Genomic DNA, 19,761 nt, shown 5'->3' on the forward strand with positions numbered 1-19,761 from the left:
GACAGACGCAGGGACCGGGAGCACACTGACATATTGTATATGGGCACACTGACACACACACTGGGACCAGACGCACACTGACACACACACACAGTATATGGGCACACTGACACACACATTGTACAGAGGCATACCGACAAATGCGCACACACAGTATAAAAGGGGGAGCTGCCAGCCATGCAGAAGCACATACCTTCTCTGTTATAGTGCAGCTCCAGCTCCCCCTTCGTCACCAAATGCTGCATTGTCAGTCTCCGGCCTCCCCGTTACCCTGCATCACGGGAGGATGCACAGCTGTGTCTGTGCTCTCTGTGTCCCTGGGCGAGCGAGCAGGAGAGTGGGTAGGTGCTGGTGAGCGGGTGGCCGCAGCGGTGTAGGGCGTGAGTGACGGACGGTCACTCACACTCTGCAGTAGAGCAGCTCCCTCCTGAGTCTGGCGCTGTACGCTGCCGCGTACCGCACGTATGCATCGGGCTGGCAATGTCTGCTGTGAAGCCTGAGCTCTGCTCTGGCGAGAGCACCGTGCAGCAGCAGCTTCAGTGGTCGCGATCGCGGTTTGTACTGAGATGGAGACACAGCTGTCTCCGTCTCAGATAAAAAGAATTTGGCTGGTTAGGGGGGGGGGGTTTCTGGGTACTCAGAACCCCCCCCCCTGTGTGCGCCACTGAACACTGCCGGCACCCCTGCACAGAGGACACTGCAAGCACTCCCACGCTGCTGACACTGCCAGCACCCTGCACTGGGGACACTGGCAGCACTCCTGCACTGAGGACAACTCCCACACTGCTGACACTTCAGGCATCCCTTCACCGAGGACACTTCCGGCACTCCCACACTGCCGACACTGGCGGCACCCCTGAATTCCTGCACTGAGGACACCTCCAGCACTCCCGCATTGCCAACACTGCTGGCACACCAGCACTCAGGGCCGGATTATTGCTTCGGGGGGTCCAGGGCACTTAAGACATGCCCCTCCCCCTTTGCCAGTGACTCCACACACAGCTGAAATTTTTGGGGGCGTGGCCTAATTGCGCCAGGCCTGGCCACGCCCCTTATGCAAACGTCTGAAAACTACTTTTTTCCCATTGATTTGGCCCCCCAGCCAGGGTCAAATCCACAGGGGGGAGTGATCAGTGTGATCGCTTCCCCCTGGCCCCTGCACAGGCAGAAGAGGCTGCTGCTGGTATGCGGCAGCAGCCTCCCTGCACTCTCACAGACCAGCCAGCACACAGCAGCGTGTGCTGGCTGGAGCACAATACTGCTGCTGGCATGAGGAGGGAGGGAGACTGAGTACCTGCACCATGCTCATTGATAGATACAGTGACTTCTCCTTCCGATCCTCCCGACGCACCACTTCACACTGCGGTGCCCCTATTAGCCGCCGAGCCCTGGCTGCCGCTCACTTATTCATGAGCTCTTCCTCGCTGCGCTTTGCCAGGCGGACACGTGACCTCCCGCCGCCCCATTGGCCGACGGGCGCTTTGCATAGATGAATATGTATGAGCGGGAGGAGGGGGCGCCCCGGAGACAGGGGTCGGCAGTGGATCCGGGTAATTAGTACCCGCTCCATCCCATCTCTGCTGCGCTGCAGTGTGTGCGACATTTCCCTCCCTCTACATCTCAGGCAGCGCGGAGATTCACTGATTCTGTAATCTCCAGCCCCCGCTGCCGCTGGAGATTACAGAATCAGTGAGTCCCCGCGCTGTGGCATAGCTGCTCCATCGGGGGGCCCTCTAAAATGGGAGGGCCTGGGGTACTTACCCCCTGGGCCCCCCCCCTTAATCCGGCTCTGCCTGCACTGAGGACTCTGCCGGCACTCCTGCACTGAGGACAACTCCGGCACTCCCGCATTGCCGACACTGCCGGCACCTCTGTACTGAGGACACTGCCGGCACTCCTGCACTGAGGACACCTACAGCACTCCCGCAATTGCCGACACTGCAGGCATTCCTGCAGTGCTGACACTGCTGGCACCACCTCACTGAAAACACCGCTGACAATCCCGCACTGAGGACCCTCTGTCACAGTAAGTGCACTATTGGTGTATCTAACCTGCACTGTATCTGACCTGCACTGTAACCCATGCTGTATCTGACCAACACTGTATCCAACCCACATTGTATTTGACCTGCACTTAAACCCATGCTGTATCCGACCTGCACTGTAACCCATGCTGTATCTGAACAACACTGTATCCGACCCACATTGTATTTGACCTGCACTGAGACCCGTGCTGTATCTGACCTACACTGCACCCGACCTGCATTGTATTCGACCCGCACTGTATCCAACCAACACTGTATTTGACCTGCGCTGTATCCAACCCACACTGTATTCAACCTGCGCTGTATCCAACCCACACTGTATTCAACCTGCGCTGTATCCAACCCACACTGTATTTGATCCGCACTATAACCTGCACTATATCCGGCCCATGCTGTATCTGACCCACAATATATACAACTCACAATGTATGTGACCCATACTGTATCTGACCTGCACTTTATCTCGCACTGTATCCGACGTGCACTGTATCTGACCTTGCACTGTAGCCAACCCTCACTGTATGCAACACACACTGTATCCAACCTGCACTGTAGCCTACACTGTGTCCGACCTGTACTGTATCTTGCACTGTATCTGACATTGCGCTGTAGCCAATGCGCACTATATCCAACCCGCACTCGGATCTGCACTGTATCCGACTTGCATTGTGTGCGATCTGCACTATATACAACCCACAATGAATTCCATCTACACTGTATCCGACGTGCCTTGTATCCACCTGCACTGTATCTGACCCACACTGTAACCTGCATTGTACCCGACCCGCTTTGTATCCAACCTGCACTGTAACCTGCACTGTGTCTGACCCACACTGTATCCGACCAGCACTGTAACCTGGTCAGTATTTAACTGTGTGTCCCAAAGTATTCCGCACTGTCCTACGCAGGTACATAATGCTGTTTTTTGTGATTAGGGAGAATTTGGGGAGCTGCTCGACAAAATGGCTGATTGGGGCTTTACATGGGCACAGGGTGCCAGTCATCAGTGACCCTGGGCCCCCAGGAGGGAGGTACAGACTGGGCACTGAGGATAGGTATGTGCTGGGGGCATGTGCACTTGTGTAGGGGGCATCAATGTCCACTGTTGCTATTTTACACATGGTTTAGGGTTTTTTTTGTATTTGCTGTTTGGTAACTACTTCAGAGCAATGATATTGTACACACGATTCTGACGAAATTTCTGTGTTGGATTGTTTTCTATTGGTTTGATTGGTTATTGCTGATACAGTACTAATTTGTAAAACATTTTTAAACAAAAATAACTGCCGTGTGTTTGTGCCGCTGCTCTGTTGCTTAGTTTAGCCAGCCAGGCTTTGGCCTGTGTTGGTGAACAATATTGTGAGGTGTGATGTGGTCAAAATTCACTGGAAATGAGTGGAGATTAATGTTATTGAGGTTAATAATACTGTAGGATCAAAATTACCCCCAAATTCTGTGATTTTAGCTGTTTTTATGTTTTTTTTTTTAAATCATCCAGACCCAAAACTAAAACCTAAACCTAAACATGAAAGGGTGGTTTTGGCAAAACCAACCCAAAACCAAAACATGAGTGGGGAATTAGAACCAAAACCACAACACAAAACACTAAAAGTGCCCGCCGCACATCTCTAATCTATATACCCTACTACATGTACACCATACTCATTCACGCTAAGGTTAATTTTTTTTCATTAGGAGCCAATTAACCTACCAATATATTTTTGGATTGTGGGAGGAAACTGCAGTTCCCAGAGGAAATCCATGCAAGCACAGGGAGAATATACAGACTCCACACAGTTAGGGACATGGCGGGAATGAAACCCACGACTTCAGTGCTGTGAGGCCGTAATGCTAACAATTACACTGTCCATGCTACCCTACAATCAGAATCAGCTTTATTGGCCAGGTGTGTGTGTGTGTGTGTGTGTGTGTGTGTGTGTGTGTGTGTGTGTGTGTGTGTGTGTGTGTGTGTGTGTGTGTGTGTGTGTGTGTGTGTGTGTGTGTGTGTGTGTGGGCAAGTAAAGTTACACAGATAGGTATACCGTAGGGACACAAGTGAGTTACATGTACGTCTAGTCAGTCAATGTTCAGGAGTTCAGCAGGCGGACAGCTTGGGGAAAGAAACTTTTGAGGCTTCTGGTGGATCTGGCGGGGACAGCCCTGTAACGCCTGCCTGAAGGAAGCAAGTTAAACATGCTGTGGCCGGGGTGTAGCTGGTCTTTTACTATCTTCATTGCCCGCTTTTTAGCTCTGGACAAGTACAGGTCCTGGACTGAGGGAAGGTCGGCCCCGATGATCTTCTCTGCGGTTCTGACCACCTTTTGGAGCCTGCATCTGTCCCTCGCGCTGGCGGAGCTGTACCATACAAGTATCGAGGAGCACAGTACCGACTCCACAATCGCGGAGTAGAAGAGGAGCAGGAGCTTCTGTGGGATGTTGAACTTCCTTAGTTGCCTGAGGAAGAACAACCTCTGCTGCGCTTTCCCAACAGTGGCGTCAGTGTTGGACCCCCATTTAAGGTCCCTACATACAATACATACAGACAGAAAGTATCACCTAGCCCATCATTACTCCACAGAAATGTACATATCTGCAATGGTAAGATAGATGCAGTGGTCAGTTTGGTCAGGGCCGGATTAAGGCCCACATTTAATCTGGCCCTGAGTTTGGTTCAGTACGGGTACTGTACAAATCGTTCTTTTGGATGATATGTGATTGGGGCTGCTTAGTGAAGTATAACAAAAATAGACCAATGCTGGCTGAGCTCCTATGCACTAAAATACTCTGCCTCGGCACCAGCACCCTATCCACAGCGGCATCCAGGGCAATTAATTTAAAATCTATTGAATGATAATTTTATGCATTCATCCCATTAATTTTTCATGACACTTTGGTGACTATTGGTGGCTCTTCCATTGTGTTACTTATTATATAGGTGATGAATTGGATTTTACCATGAATAATTTTTAAATTCATATACAAATATGCCATGAGATAAAGTAGTCTGTCTGGGGAAACAGATTCTCATATTATTTAATGAACATGTATAGAATATTAAAATAATTACATAAATATAAACAGAAAATGATTTCCCTTCATTAAAAAGAATAACAATGTTCCTGAGTTAGTGATTTAATACATTTATTTATGATGGTTTTATTGAGATAATTACATTTCTTTATTTTACTGTTATGATTATCAGCTTGGTTAAAACACTAAACAGCACAGTGTGTTCTGTATGTAAAAGATGCAGAGGGTCAGCTATAAAATAACTGTGATAGACAGCTGCCCATTCATCAGCAATCCAACAGCTTTCCAGGCCCTATACAGGACTCAAAAACACTACAAAGATCGCAAAGCGAGACCAGACTTTCTGTGTCTCAAATCCCCTTATAAAGAATAAGTCGGCTGATGACAGCTGCATAGGCCAATTACAGATCTTTTGTTAGGGAAATCGCGCAGAGGGCCGGATGCCTTATGAATTTTCAGGGTCTGTTTGTCTCACTCACTTTTAGGGAACAAGGTAAATATCTGTAATATTTTCATCCCTTGTTTCATTTCTTAATATTTCTACTCATTGCAATACGGAGATGGTGCGATTCTCGTCTGTGCCTAAAAACAGCCAAGTGGAACTGAATTGAAAAGTACAGGATTAAGGGACATTACCAAGCCAAGATATTAAGTATGAATCCGCTAAACCTTTGCAGATACTGTGGTCAAGAGTCCGGTACTTAAATCTCCTCTTTAAAGACTCTTGGTATCGCGTTGACAAAGGCTTTGTTCTATCCTTGTGAATTAGCATTTTAATAAAGGCTTTTCATGGAATTCCAGGGAAAAGCTTAAATATAAAAAAAAAAAGTGAAGAGATTTAAGTGGTGCCTTCGGCTTAACAGAGATTTATTTTTTTCTTGTCAAAGAGGGGGTGTGACCCTAGAATTGCAAAAGAAAGGTGATGGGGTGCGGGATCACGAGATCCTCGTGTTTTCCCTGAAATGGGATGAAGAGCTTGGTATGTTTGTTTTTGTGAGGTGCTGTTACAAGGGCAGATGTTCAGAAGGCGACAGTGCCAGAGGGCTCTGTAAGGCACCGTGCTGGAGAGCGCCACCCTACCCTTTATGTTCACTGATGGTTAATCTTTTCCTATACTAAAGATTTCAAATGCTAATTAAATAAATTATACAGTTTAGGTTTTAGTTACAAAACCCATTTAGTAAAAGTCTTTTCATTCCCAATGTTTCCTTTTTTTGTTGCTTTAGCTTATCTTGGACAAATCATGTGACTTCTAGCCTCAGGGATGAAAGAAAAATAGAGAAGCAAATTGATAATGATGTCACATTTACAAGCTGGTAAATGACAGAAAGAAGATGGAAGGTCAGTAGACATTAAAAATCTCAATGCACAATCTACTGAAGTCCAAAAATGTGTAAGTCCCATATTCTCCATAATGTAATGGATTGCAAATTAGTAAAACAGACTAATGGTAGTCTTGGCTGTCTTCCATGGTCTATTGAGGTGAAAAACGAGGGGGGTATCTTTCAGTACTGAATTTAGTACGTGATAGATGAAATCTCTAAAGTAGATAAGTTATAAATAGAGATGAGCGGGTTTGGTTCCCTGAGAACCGACCCCCCCCCCCACTCTCCCCCCCGAACTTCACGCTCCAAGCCGGTATTCAAGTCCGGCTCACGACTTCCCGCCAGACTCGGAAACTAGAACGAGGCAAAACGTCATCATCCCGCTGTCGGATTCTTGCGGGTTTTGGATTCCATATAAACAGCCACGTGTCGCCGCCATTTTCACTCCAGACTTGGAGAGTGAGGGAGACAGACCTCTCTCTGTGGGTGGTGGCGTCGGGTGGGGTTAGTGTGTGCTCTGTAGGGGTGCTGCTGCAGTCACTGTGGTGTTTCATGTGCTGTTACGGATGCTGCAGCTGTAAATGGGTGTTGCTGTCCTGGCTGTTAGTGTGTTGTACAGGGGACAGAGGCACTTTCCTCCTGTATGCTGTAAAATATAGTGGTGCTGCTGTTAAAATATCATTACACTGGCCCTGTATGCTGTAAAAATTCATGGGTGCAGTTGTTAAGAATTAAAAGCACACTGGACCTGCATGCTGTAAAAATATAGGGGTGCTGCTGTTAAAATAACATTACATTGGCCCTCTATGCTGTGAAAATTCAGGGGTGCAGCTGTTAAAAATTAAAGGCACAGTTGTCATGTATGCTGTAAAAATATAGGGGTGCTGCTGTTAAAATAACATTACACTGGCCCTGTATGCTGTAAAAATTCAGGGGTGCAGTTGTTAAAAATTACAGGAACACTGGTCCTGTATGCTGTAAAAAAAAAATAGGGGTGCTGCCGTTAAAATAATATTACAATGGCCCTGTATGCTGTAAAAATTCAAGGGTGCAGTGAAAATAAGTGTACACTGGTCCTGTCTTATATGCTGTAATAATTCTAGGGTGCAGTGAAAATCAATGTACACTGGCCCTGTCTTGTATGCTGTAAAAATTCAGGGGTGCAGTGAAAATAAATGTACACTGGCCCTGTATGCTGTAAAAATTCAGGGATGCAATTGTTAAAAATTAAAAGCACACTGCTCCTGTATGCTGTAAAAATATAGGGGTGCTGCTGTTCAAATAACATCACACTGGCCCTGTATGCTGTAAAACTTCAGGGGTGCAGTTGTTAAAAATTAAAAGCACACTGGTCCTGTATGCTGTAAAAATATAGGGGTGCTGCTGTTAAAATAATATTACACTGGCCCTGTATGCTGTAAAAATTCAGGGGTGCAGTAAAATCAATGTACACTGGCCCTGTCTTGTATGCTGTACAAAATTCTGGGGTGCAGTGAAAATAAATGTACACTGGCCCTGTATGCTTTAAAAATTCAGGGGTGCAGTGAAAATAAATGTACACTGGTCCTGTCTTGTATGCTGTAATAATTATAAGATGCAGTGAAAATCAATGTACACTGGCCCTGTCTTGTATTCTGTAAAAATTCAGGGGTGCAGTGAAAATAAATGTACACTGGCCCTGTATGCTGTAAAAATGCAGGGGTGCAGTGAAAATCAATGTACACTGGCCCTGTATTGTATACTGTAAAAATTCAGGGGTGCAATGAAAATCAATATACACTGGCCCTGTCTTGTATGCTGCAATAATTCTAGGGTGCAGTGAAAATCAATGTACACTGGTCCTGTCTTGTATGCTGTAAAAAGTCAATGGTGCAGTAAAAATAAATGTACACTGGCCCTGTATGCTGTAAAACGTCAGGGGTGCTGTTGTTAAAAATAAAAGTATACTGCTCCTGTATGCTGTAAAAATACAGGGGTGCAGTGAAAATAAATGTACACTGGCCTTGTATGCTGTAAAATTACAGGGGTGCAGTGAAAATACAGGGGTGCTGGCACTGTCCGCGATTGCGATGTCTAGGCCTGACCTCCACAACACTGTATGGGAAGAGGAGGCTCCTACCACCATTTGCATGCCCCCTGCAAGTGTTGGGAGGAGCTCCACCAGTCCAGTTGCTGATATTGAGATTGAGGATGTCACTGTAGAAGTACACCAGGATGAGTGTCACGAACCGATCACTCACCACTGCGGGTTCTGGGGTCCGTCTGTTGCCGGCGCGGTTGCTTGCGGTGCTGTGCGGCCATGTGGGGATGCAGCGTGGTCAGCGGCAGAGGTGATGCAGGTTCTGGGAGCCAGGAGTGCAGGTGACCGAATGGCCGAAGGTGCCGCTGTGTGTCTGCAGTATAGGAGGCGGCCATTTTGGAGACCAAATGAGCACCTGAGAGCACTTGTGAAACACCTGTGGGTAAGTGTTAGCCAATCCCGTACTTGTGCTGCCTTTAAGTAGGCTGGGATTATGTTACTATGAGCCAGTGCTTTGTTGTATCTACTCTATGCCCTAGCTCTGTGCTCTCTCCATGATATCCTGTGTGGTTTCAGTGGTTCTGATATCGCCTCTGCTCCCAGGGGTCTGCCTGCAGCCTTCCCCGCAAGAGATCCACCAGCTCCCTGCCCTGCTGTCAGTTAATCGCTCTCCAAGTGGCAACAAGTGGATTCCTGGAGTCCTGTGAGAGGTTACCCTGTTTGATCTGTGACTGCCTGCTTTAATCACACAGTCTGTGGAATTCTACTTCATCCTGGTTCTCGTTCTCTCATCATCCAGTTTAAATCATTTTTCACCATCGTAGTCTGCTGCAGCTTCACAGTGCTTCAAGTATTATCTACATAACTTGCAAGTATTCCATTCAGTATTGTATCTTCATTGTTGCTTCAATCAAGGACAATTCTTCACAGCCTTCCAGTTTAACCTTTAAGCTTCAAGTCTCTACAGTCTCTACAGTTATTCATTTTTGTCTACAATATCCAGTTAACACTTTGGCACCAATCATTGCTTCATTTGGACAATTCTTTAATTCATTCTCAAGCCTGTTTAAACTCAGTTGTATGAACATTTCTTCACTGCATCCTTAATACTGTTCCTGCTTATTATTATGCCATGCTTTGCAGTATGTTAGTTTACATACAGTGACTAATGACAGTCATTTAACTCATTATTGGAATCGTTGTCTTTTAATAAATATATGAAACTGAACTTTCTTCGTCCTCCCTGTTTTCACCATACTCCAGCGCCTACACCTTTGGTTTGTCCAGGGTTAATGGATTCACAAAAACAGTCGGCTTTGACAGTAAGCACTGGCTCCATGGATCCATCAGGTGACCAATTTGCAGGAGGCGGTGCTACTGCAAACATTCTTTCCCGTCTGGAAGATCAGGAGTCCATACAGACCCAAATAGTTCAGTTTATGCAAACTATGGCAGAGCTTATGAAGGCTCTTCATACGGCTATAAAGACACCACAAGTTCAAGTTCCAGCTCCGGTGATCTCAGCTTCCGCAACGGTTTCTCCAGTGACGGTGCCTATGTCTCGTAAGTTTGACGGGACCCCAAAGCTTTGCAGAGGATTTCTGAACCAATGTGAGATCCAGTTCGAACCGTTGTCTGATAGTTTTCCATCAGCCTGATCGCATATATTATTGCCCTTCTGTCCGGTCAGGCCTTGGAGTGGGCATCGCCACTGTGGGAGAGGGGAGATCCTACTCTCTCTAATTATAAAGAGTTCATATCATCCTTCTGGAAAATCTTCGATGAACCAGGTAGAACCACCTCTGCATCTTTAGAGATTCTCCATCTACGTCAGTGTTTACGTCCTGTTAGTCAATATATTATTCAGTTTCGCACATTGTCTTCAGAGTTAAACTGGAATGAGGAGGCCCTGGTCGTGGCATTTTGGAATGGACTCTCAGAAAGAATCAAGGATCATTTAAACATTCGTGATGTGCCAACTAAGCTGGATTAATTAATTTCCATCTGCAATAAACTTGATCTACGCTACAGAGAGCGATGTTTAGAGGAATCCAAGGCCGAGCGATCTAGTCCGCGCTATCATCCCAGTCTCCTGTGACGACAGAAGAGCCTATGCAGATTGGGCGCTCTCGCCTCGCGGAGCAGGAACGAATTAGTCATCGACAGGTAACCTCTGCATGTACTGCGGGTCCTCTGAACATTTCATTAAGTATTGCAAACTCTGTCCAGGAAACTCACGCTCCTATCTTATTCAAGAGAAGTTAAGGTAGGAGTTACCTTGGAATCACATTCCAGGAAAGAGCCAACTTTGCCTATTCATTTAGAAGTTCCGAGTTCTACAGTTAAAGTTTTTGCTCTCCTAGATTCCGGTGCAACCGAGAACTTCATCACCTCAGCCTTTGTCATACAATCTAAAGTTCAAACTGTGCCTCTGGAAGTAGTAGTTTCTGTTACAGCAGTGGATGAAAGTTGAATTCCAGACAGCATAATTACTCATCGAACCGTATGTCTCAAGATGAAAGTTGGTGTGCTCCATTCCGAATATATTTCACATTACGCCCCACACAGTAATGCCCATTGCACCACATTACGCCCCACACACTAATGCCCATTGCACCAGATTTTGTCCCATACAGTAATATCCATTGTACCACATTACGCCCCACACAGTAATGCCCACATTACTGATGTGGTATTGGGGCACTATTAATATATTTCATGCTGTGGTGCAAATCTGAAAGTAAAATGGGTTACTGCAAAGCTGAAAATTAAAAATGGTTAAAGCACATTTAAAATGTTTAAGCCCTTTTCAAAGACATGTTTATGGGTTCGGTGGTGCCTTGTGGGGGTCCGCAGATCTTATTTGAGTGACTTTATTTGGCGGTCGGGGAGGTGAGTGCCAGTCTCACTAGCCCTGTCCTACATTCCTTCCCCTCTTGCGCCGGTCACTCCTCTGTCTGTTTGTGGTGATTCTCCCCAGCCGGTGCTGCTCGTGCAGTTAGAAGTTGCAATATGTCACTTCTGGTATCACATACTTCCGGTCCTGAATGCGTTTCAGAGCTACCTTCTACATTATCTTTAAAAGACATAATGGGAGGGGGGTGGGGGGATTTAAAGCCGTGGAGAATCCTTTGTGCTACAGTGTGCGTGACTGGATGTAGGGGAGTGACAGGTCCCTCAGGCATGCAGGGCTCTGTGGCAGTTGCATTCCATGCATCTATGGTAGTTACACCTCTGCCACCATATTTTGGTTTTGTATTGTTTACTAGCTACCAGGTTTGTGGGCTGCTTTCCATTAGTGTTGAGCGGGTTCGGTTTCTCTGAAACCGAACCCCCCCGAACTTCACCTTGTTTACACGGGTCCGAGGCAGGTTAGAACCTTCCCGCCTTGCTCGGCTAACCCAAGCGCGCCCGAACGTCATCATCCCGCTGTCGGATTCTCGCGAGATTCGGATTCCATATAAGCAGCCGTGCGTCGCCGCCATTTTCTCACTCGTGCATTGGAGATGTTAGGGAGAGGACGTGGCTGGCGTCCTCTCCGTTTATTGTAGAACTAGAAGTTGATTGGTTTATTGCTTTTGCTTAATTGTGGGGAGGATTGGGGAGCAGCTGTTAGGAGGAGTACAGTGCAGAGTTTTGCTGATAAGTGACCACCAGTTTTTATCCGTTCTCTGCCTGAAAAAAACGCTCCATACCATATCTGTGCTCAGTGTGCTGCATAATATATCTGTGCTGAGTGCTCACACTGCTTAATTGTGGGGACTGGGGAGCAGCTATAGCAGGAGTACAGTGCAGAGTTTTGCTGACAGTGACCACCAGTATACGTTGTCTGCCTGAAGAAAAACACTCCATATCTGTGCTCAGTGTGCTGCTTTATTGTGGGGACTGGGGACCACCAGTATAATTAATATTATATAGGAGGAGTACAGTGCAGAGTGCACTGCTGTACCTACCTCTGTGTCGTCATCCATTAAGTATACTATCCATCTACATTCTATACCAGTGGTGCATTTTAGTTTTGCAGTTTGCTGACAGTGTCCACCAGTATACTATATATAGCAGTACGGTAGGCCACTGCTGTACCTACCTCTGTGTCGTTACTCGTCATCCATTAAGTATACTATCCATCTACATTCTATACCTGTGGTGCATTTTAGACAGTTTTGCAGTTTGCTGACAGTGTCCACCAGTATACTATATATATACTTATAGCAGTACGGTAGGCCACTGCTGTACCTACCTCTGTGTCGTCACTCGTCATCCATTAAGTATACTATCCATCTACATTCTATACCTGTGGTGCATTTTAGACAGTTTTGCAGTTTGCTGACAGTGTCCACCAGTTTATTATATATATACTTATAGCAGTACGGTAGGCCACTGCTGTACCTACCTCTGTGTCGTCACTCGTCATCCATTAAGTATACTATCCATCTACATTCTATACCTGTGGTGCATTTTAGACAGTTTTGCAGTTTGCTGACAGTGTCCACCAGTTTATTATATATATACTTATAGCAGTACGGTAGGCCCCTGCTGTACCTACCTCTGTGTCGTCACTCGTCATCCATTAAGTATACTATCCATCTACAGTCTATACCTGTGGTGCATTTTAGACAGTTTTGCAGTTTACTGACAGTGTCCACCAGTTTATTATATATATACTTATAGCAGTACGGTAGGCCACTGATGTACCTACCTCTGTGTCGTCACTCGTCATCCATTAAGTATACTATCTATCCATCTACATTCTATACCTGTGGTGCATTTTAGACAGTTTTGCAGTTTGCTGACAGTGTCCACCAGTATACTATATATATACTTATAGCAGTACGGTAGGCCACTGCTGTACTACCTACCTCTGTGTCGTCACTCGTCATCCATTAAGTATACTATCCATCTACATTCTATACCTGTGGTGCATTTTAGACAGTTTTGCAGTTTGCTGACAGTGTCCACCAGTATACTATATATATATATACTTATAGCAGTACGGTAGGTCACTGCTGTACTACCTACCTCTGTGTCGTCACTCGTCATCCATTAAGTATACTATCCATCTACATTCTATACCTGTGGTGCATTTTAGACAGTTTTGCAGTTTGCTGACAGTGTCCACCAGTATACTATATATATACTTATAGCAGTACGGTAGGCCACTGCTGTACTACCTACCTCTGTGTCGTCACTCGTCATCCATTAAGTATACTATCCATCTACATTCTATACCTGTGGTGCATTTTAGACAGTTTTGCAGTTTGCTGACAGTGTCCACCAGTATACTATATATATATACTTATAGCAGTACGGTAGGCCACTGCTGTACTACCTACCTCTGTGTCGTCACTCGTCATCCATTAAGTATACTATCCATCTACATTCTATACCTGTGGTGCATTTTAGACAGTTTTGCAGTTTGCTGACAGTGTCCACCAGTTTATTATATATATACTTATAGCAGTACGGTAGGCCACTGCTGTACCTACCTCTGTGTCGTCACTCGTCATCCATTAAGTTTACTATCCATCTACATTCTATACCTGTGGTGCATTTTAGACAGTTTTGCAGTTTGCTGACAGTGTCCACCAGTTTATTATATATATACTTATAGCAGTACGGCAGGCCACTGCTGTACCTACCTCTGTGTCGTCACTCGTCATCCATTAAGTATACTATCCATCTACATTCTATACCTGTGGTGCATTTTAGACAGTTTTGCAGTTTGCTGACAGTGTCCACCAGTATACTATATATATACTTATAGCAGTACGGTAGGCCACTGCTGTACTACCTACCTCTGTGTCGTCACTCGTCATCCATTAAGTATACTATCCATCTACATTCTATACCTGTGGTGCATTTTAGTTTTGCGCAGTAAATATAGTAGTAGGCCATTGCTATTGATACTGGCATATAATTCCACACATTAAAAAATGGAGAACAAAAATGTGGAGGTTAAAATAGGGAAAGATCAAGATCCACTTCCACCTCGTGCTGAAGCTGCTGCCACTAGTCATGGCCGAGACGATGAAATGCCATCAACGTCGTCTGCCAAGGCCGATGCCCAATGTCATAGTAGAGAGCATGTAAAATCCAAAAAACAAAAGTTCAGTAAAATGACCCAAAAATCAATATTAAAAGCGTCTGAGGAGAAGCGTAAACTTGCCAATATGCCATTTACGACACGGAGTGGCAAGGAACGGCTGAGGCCCTGGCCTATGTTCATGGCTAGTGGTTCAGCTTCACATGAGGATGGAAGCACTCATCCTCTCGCTAGAAAAAAGAAAAGACTTAAGCTGGCAAAAGCACAGCAAAGAACTGTGCGTTCTTCAAAATCACAAATCCCCAAGGAGAGTCCAATTGTGTCGGTTGCGATGCCTGACCTTCCCAACACTGGACGGGAAGAGCTTGCGCCTTCCACCATTTGCACGCCCCCTGCAAGTGCTGGAAGGAGCACCCGCAGTCCAGTTCCTGATAGTCAAATTGAAGATGTCACTGTTGAAGTACACCAGGATGAGGATATGGGTGTTGCTGGCGCTGGGGAGGAAATTGACAAGAAGGATTCTGATGGTGAGGTGGTTTGTTTAAGTCCGGCACCCGGGGAGACACCTGTTGTCCGTGGGAGGAATATGGCCATTGACATGCCTGGTCAAAATACAAAAAAAATCAGCTCTTCGGTGTGGAATTATTTCAACACAAATGCGGACAACAGGTGTCAAGCCGTGTGTTGCCTTTGTCAAGCTGTAATAAGTAGGGGTAAGGACGTTAACCACCTCGGAACATCCTTCCTTATACGTCACCTGCAGCGCATTCATCATAAGTCAGTGACAAGTTCAAAAACTTTGGGTGACAGCGGAAGCAGTCCACTGACCACTAAATCCCTTCCTCTTGTAACCAAGCTCCTGCAAACCACACCACCAACTCCCTCAGTGTCAATTTCCTCCCTACCCAGGAAAGCCAATAGTCCTGCAGGCCATGTCACTGTCAAGTCTGACGAGTCCTCTCCTGCCTGGGATTCCTCCGATGCATCCTTGAGTGTAACGCCTACTGCTGCTGGCGCTGCTGTTGTTGCTGCTGGGAGTCGATCGTCATCCCAGAGGGGAAGTCGGAAGACCACTTGTACTACTTCCAGTAAGCAATTGACTGTCCAACAGTCCTTTGCGAGGAACATGAAATATCACAGCAGTCATCCTGCTGCAAAGCAGATAACTCAGGCCTTAGCAGCCTGGGCGGTGAGAAACGTGGTTCCGGTATCCATCGTTAATTCAGAGGCAACTATAGACTTGATTGAGGTACTGTGTCCCCGGTACCAAATACCATCTAGGTTCCATTTCTCTAGGCAGGCGATACCGAAAATGTACACAGACCTCAGAAAAAGACTCACCAGTGTCCTAAAAAATGCAGTTGTACCCAATGTCCACTTAACCACGGACATGTGGACAAGTGGAGCAGGGCAGACTCAGGACTATATGACTGTGACAGCCCACTGGGTAGATGTATTGCCTCCCACAGCAAAAACAGCAGCGGCGGCACCAGTAGCAGCATCTCGCAAACGCCAACTCGTTCCTAGGCAGGCTACGCTTTGTATCACCGCTTTCCAGAATAGGCACACAGCTGACAACCTCTTACGGCAACTGAGGAAGATCATCGCAGAATGGCTTACCCCAATTGGACTCTCCTGGGGATTTGTGACATCGGACAACGCCAGCAATATTGTGCGTGCATTACATCTGGGCAAATTCCAGCACGTCCCATGTTTTGCACATACATTGAATTTGGTGGTGCAGAATTATTTAAAAAACGACAGGGGCGTGCAAGAGATGCTGTTGGTGGCCCGAAGAATTGCGGGCCACTGTCGGCATTCAGGCACCGCGTACAGAAGACTGGAGCACCACCAAACATTCCTGAACCTGCCCTGCCATCATCTGAAGCAAGAGGTGGTAACGAGGTGGAATTCAACCCTCTATATGCTTCAGAGGATGGAGGAGCAGCAAAAGGCCATTCAAGCCTATACATCTGCCCACGATATAGGCAAAGGAGGGGGAATGCACCTGACTCAAGCGCAGTGGAGAATGATTTCAACGTTGTGCAAGGTTCTGCAACCCTTTGAACTTGCCACACGTGAAGTCAGTTCAGACACTGCCAGCCTGAGTCAGGTCATTCCCCTCATCAGGCTTTTGCAGAAGAAGCTGGAGACATTGAAGGAGGAGCTAAAACAGAGCGATTCCGCTAGGCATGTGGGACTTGTGGATGGAGCCCTTAATTCGCTTAACCAGGATTCACGGGTGGTCAATCTGTTGAAATCAGAGCACTACATTTTGGCCACCGTGCTCGATCCTAGATTTAAAACCTACGTTGTATCTCTCTTTCCGGCAGACACAAGTCTGCAGAGGTTCAAAGACCTGCTGGTGAGAAAATTGTCAAGTCAAGCAGAACGTGACCCGTCAACATCTCCTCCTTCACATTCTCCCGCAACTGGGGGTGCGAGGAAAAGGCTAAGAATTCCTAGCCCACCCGCTGGCGGTGATGCAGGGCAGTCTGGAGCGAGTGCCACTGCTGACATCTGGTCCGGACTGAAGGACCTGCCAATGATTACTGACATGTCGTCTACTGTCACTGCATATGATTCTCTCACCATGGAAAGAATGGTGGAGGATTATATGAGTGACCGCATCCAAGTAGGCACGTCAGACAGTCCGTACGTATACTGGCAGGAAAAAGAGGCAATTTGGAGGCCCTTGCACAAACTGGCTTTATTCTACCTAAGTTGCCCTCCCTCCAGTGTGTACTCCGAAAGAGTGTTTAGTGCAGCCGCTCACCTTGTCAGCAATCGGCGTACGAGGTTACTTCCAGAAAATGTGGAGAAGATGATGTTCATCAAAATGAATTATAATCAATTCCTCCGTGGAGACATTCACCAGCAGCAATTGCCTCCAGAAAGTACATGGGGACCTGAGATGGTGGATTCCAGTTGGGACGAATTAATAATCTGTGAGGAGGGGGATGTACACAGTGAAAGGGGTGAGGAATCGGAGGATGATGATGAGGTGGACATCTTGCCTCTGTAGAGCCAGTTTGTGCAAGGAGAGATTGATTGCTTCTTTTTTGGTGGGGGCCCAAACTAACCAGTCATTTCAGTCACAGTCGTGTGGCAGACCCTGTCGCTGAAATGATGGGTTCGTTAAAGTGTGCATGTCCTGTTTATACAACATAAGGGTGGGTGGGAGGGCCCAAGGACAATTCCATCTTGCACCTCTTTTTTCTTTCATTTTTCTTTGCATCATGTGCTGTTTGGGGACAATTTGTTGGAAGTGCCATCCTGTCTTGATTGACACTGCAGTGCCACTCCTAGATGGGCCAGGTGTTTGTGTCGGCCACTTGTGTCGCTTAGCTTAGTCACACAGCCACCTTGGTGCGCCTCTTTTTTTCTTTGCATCATGTGCTGTTTGGGGACAATTTTTTGGAAGGGCCATCCTGTCTTGATTGACACTGCAGTGCCACTCCTAGATGGGCCAGGTGTTTGTGTCGGCCACTTGTGTTGCTTAGCTTAGTCACACAGCCACCTTGGTGCGCCTCTTTTTTTCTTTGCATCATGTGCTGTTTGGGGACAGTTTTTTGGAAGTGCCATCCTGTCTTGATTGACACTGCAGTGCCACTCCTAGATGGGCCAGGTGTTTGTGTCGGCCACTTGTGTCGCTTAGCTTAGTCACACAGCCACCTTGGTGCACCTCTTTTTTTCTTTGCATCATGTGCTGTTTGGGGACAATTTTTTGGAAGGGCCATCCTGTCTGACACTGCAGTGCCACTCCTAGATGGGCCAGGTGTTTGTGTCGGCCACTTGTGTCGCTTAGCTTAGTCACACAGCCACCTTGGTGCGCCTCTTTTTTTCTTTGCATCATGTGCTGTTTGGGGACTATTTTTTTGAAGGGCCATCCTGCCTGACACTGCAGTGCCACTCCTAGATGGGCCAGGTGTTTGTGTCGGCCACTTGTGTCGCTTAGCTTAGCCATCCAGCGACCTCAGTGCAAATTTTAGGACTAAAAATAATATTGTGAGGTGTTCAGAATAGACTGGAAATGAGTGGAAATTATGGTTATTGAGGTTAATAATACTATGGGATCAAAATGACCCCCAATTTCTATGATTTAAGCTGTTTTTTAGGGTTTTTTGAAAAAAACACCCGAATCCAAAACACACCCGAATCCGACAAAAATTTTTAGGTGAGGTTTTGCCAAAACGCTGCACATCACTACTTTCCATAATAGACACCAAACTGGTCTATCTAAACCATACTAGCCTACTTTTCCAGGGTGTCCAGTAGACTTAAATATTTTGGGTATTTTTCCGGGATATACAGAAGAGTAGGATACCTATGCCTAATTTACATGAGGAATGTGTGTGTGTGTGTGTGTGTGTGTGTGTGTGTGTGTGTGTGTGTGTGTGTGGGGGGGGGGGGGGTTATGATGAGGCTAATCATGTGGTATCAGTGGAGAAGATTGTTGCATAGTGCAGTAGTTGGTGGGATGGTTTGTCATAGCCCCTCCCTTCTGGGAGTTAACATATAGATATAGGTCCAAAACTGCTGTTTTCTAAAGGAACCAGACTACCCTCTAGTAGTGAACAAATAACATATCACTATAAGAAGGATGCAAACTGCAAATGAGAAAAGTTTTGGTGGGTCATTTTTAGAGATGAGCGGGTGACCCACCCGAACTTTGCAATACGAGTCCGGCTCGGGACTTCCTGCCTTACAGTTACTCGGAACCCAAAGTGAAGCTGAACGTTATCTTCCCATGGTCGGATTCTCAGGATTTTTGGATTCTATAAAGTTCCCCGGGGATCGGCGCCATCTTCACTTCGGCTGTGGAGAGTGTACTGGAAGAACGTGTCTGTCAGTACTGTTATTTTGGCATGGGGCGGGTGTATCAGAAAGGAATGCTCTGTGTCTGCTCGGCTGTATCAGTTGGGGTGCTCTGTCTGCTCTGCTGTTATCAGTCCAGGGGTGCTCTGTCTGCTGTATCTGAAATGAGTGATCTGTCCATACATTCAAGGGTTCTGCCCCAGTGTGAAGGTCAACTGTAGTGTTCGACTACTAACTCTGACACATACACGTATTGGGTGACACTGTAGGTGATACAATTTTGCTACAAACTGTGGTGTGAGCTGTACCCCACTTTTCATTTGTTGATAGAAATGGAGGATGAACAATTGAGACGAGATCATGAATTAGGTACTAGTGCTGAAGCTGCTGCCACTAGTCCTGACAATGCAAGACTGTCAACGTCATCTGCTAAGGCTGATGCCCAAGGGCATAGAGGGCATGTAAAATCAAAGTCAGTGC

The 19,761-nt window shown here is 46.4% G+C and overlaps 1 long non-coding RNA gene across 3 annotated transcripts in view; it reads left to right on the forward strand.

Annotated features, from left to right (window-relative positions):
• Window positions 1-19,761, forward strand: part of LOC134945026 (uncharacterized) — a 488,035-nt gene that overhangs the window by 46,839 nt on the left and 421,435 nt on the right. For all 3 annotated transcript variants that reach the window (XR_010182029.1, XR_010182028.1, XR_010182027.1), the window contains exon 6: window positions 6,302-6,416. This is a non-coding gene — a long non-coding RNA (uncharacterized LOC134945026). The remainder of the gene's footprint in view (window positions 1-6,301; window positions 6,417-19,761) is intronic.

This window comes from Pseudophryne corroboree, chromosome 7 (assembly GCF_028390025.1).
Source record: "Pseudophryne corroboree isolate aPseCor3 chromosome 7, aPseCor3.hap2, whole genome shotgun sequence".
Classification (NCBI taxonomy): domain Eukaryota; kingdom Metazoa; phylum Chordata; class Amphibia; order Anura; family Myobatrachidae; genus Pseudophryne; species Pseudophryne corroboree.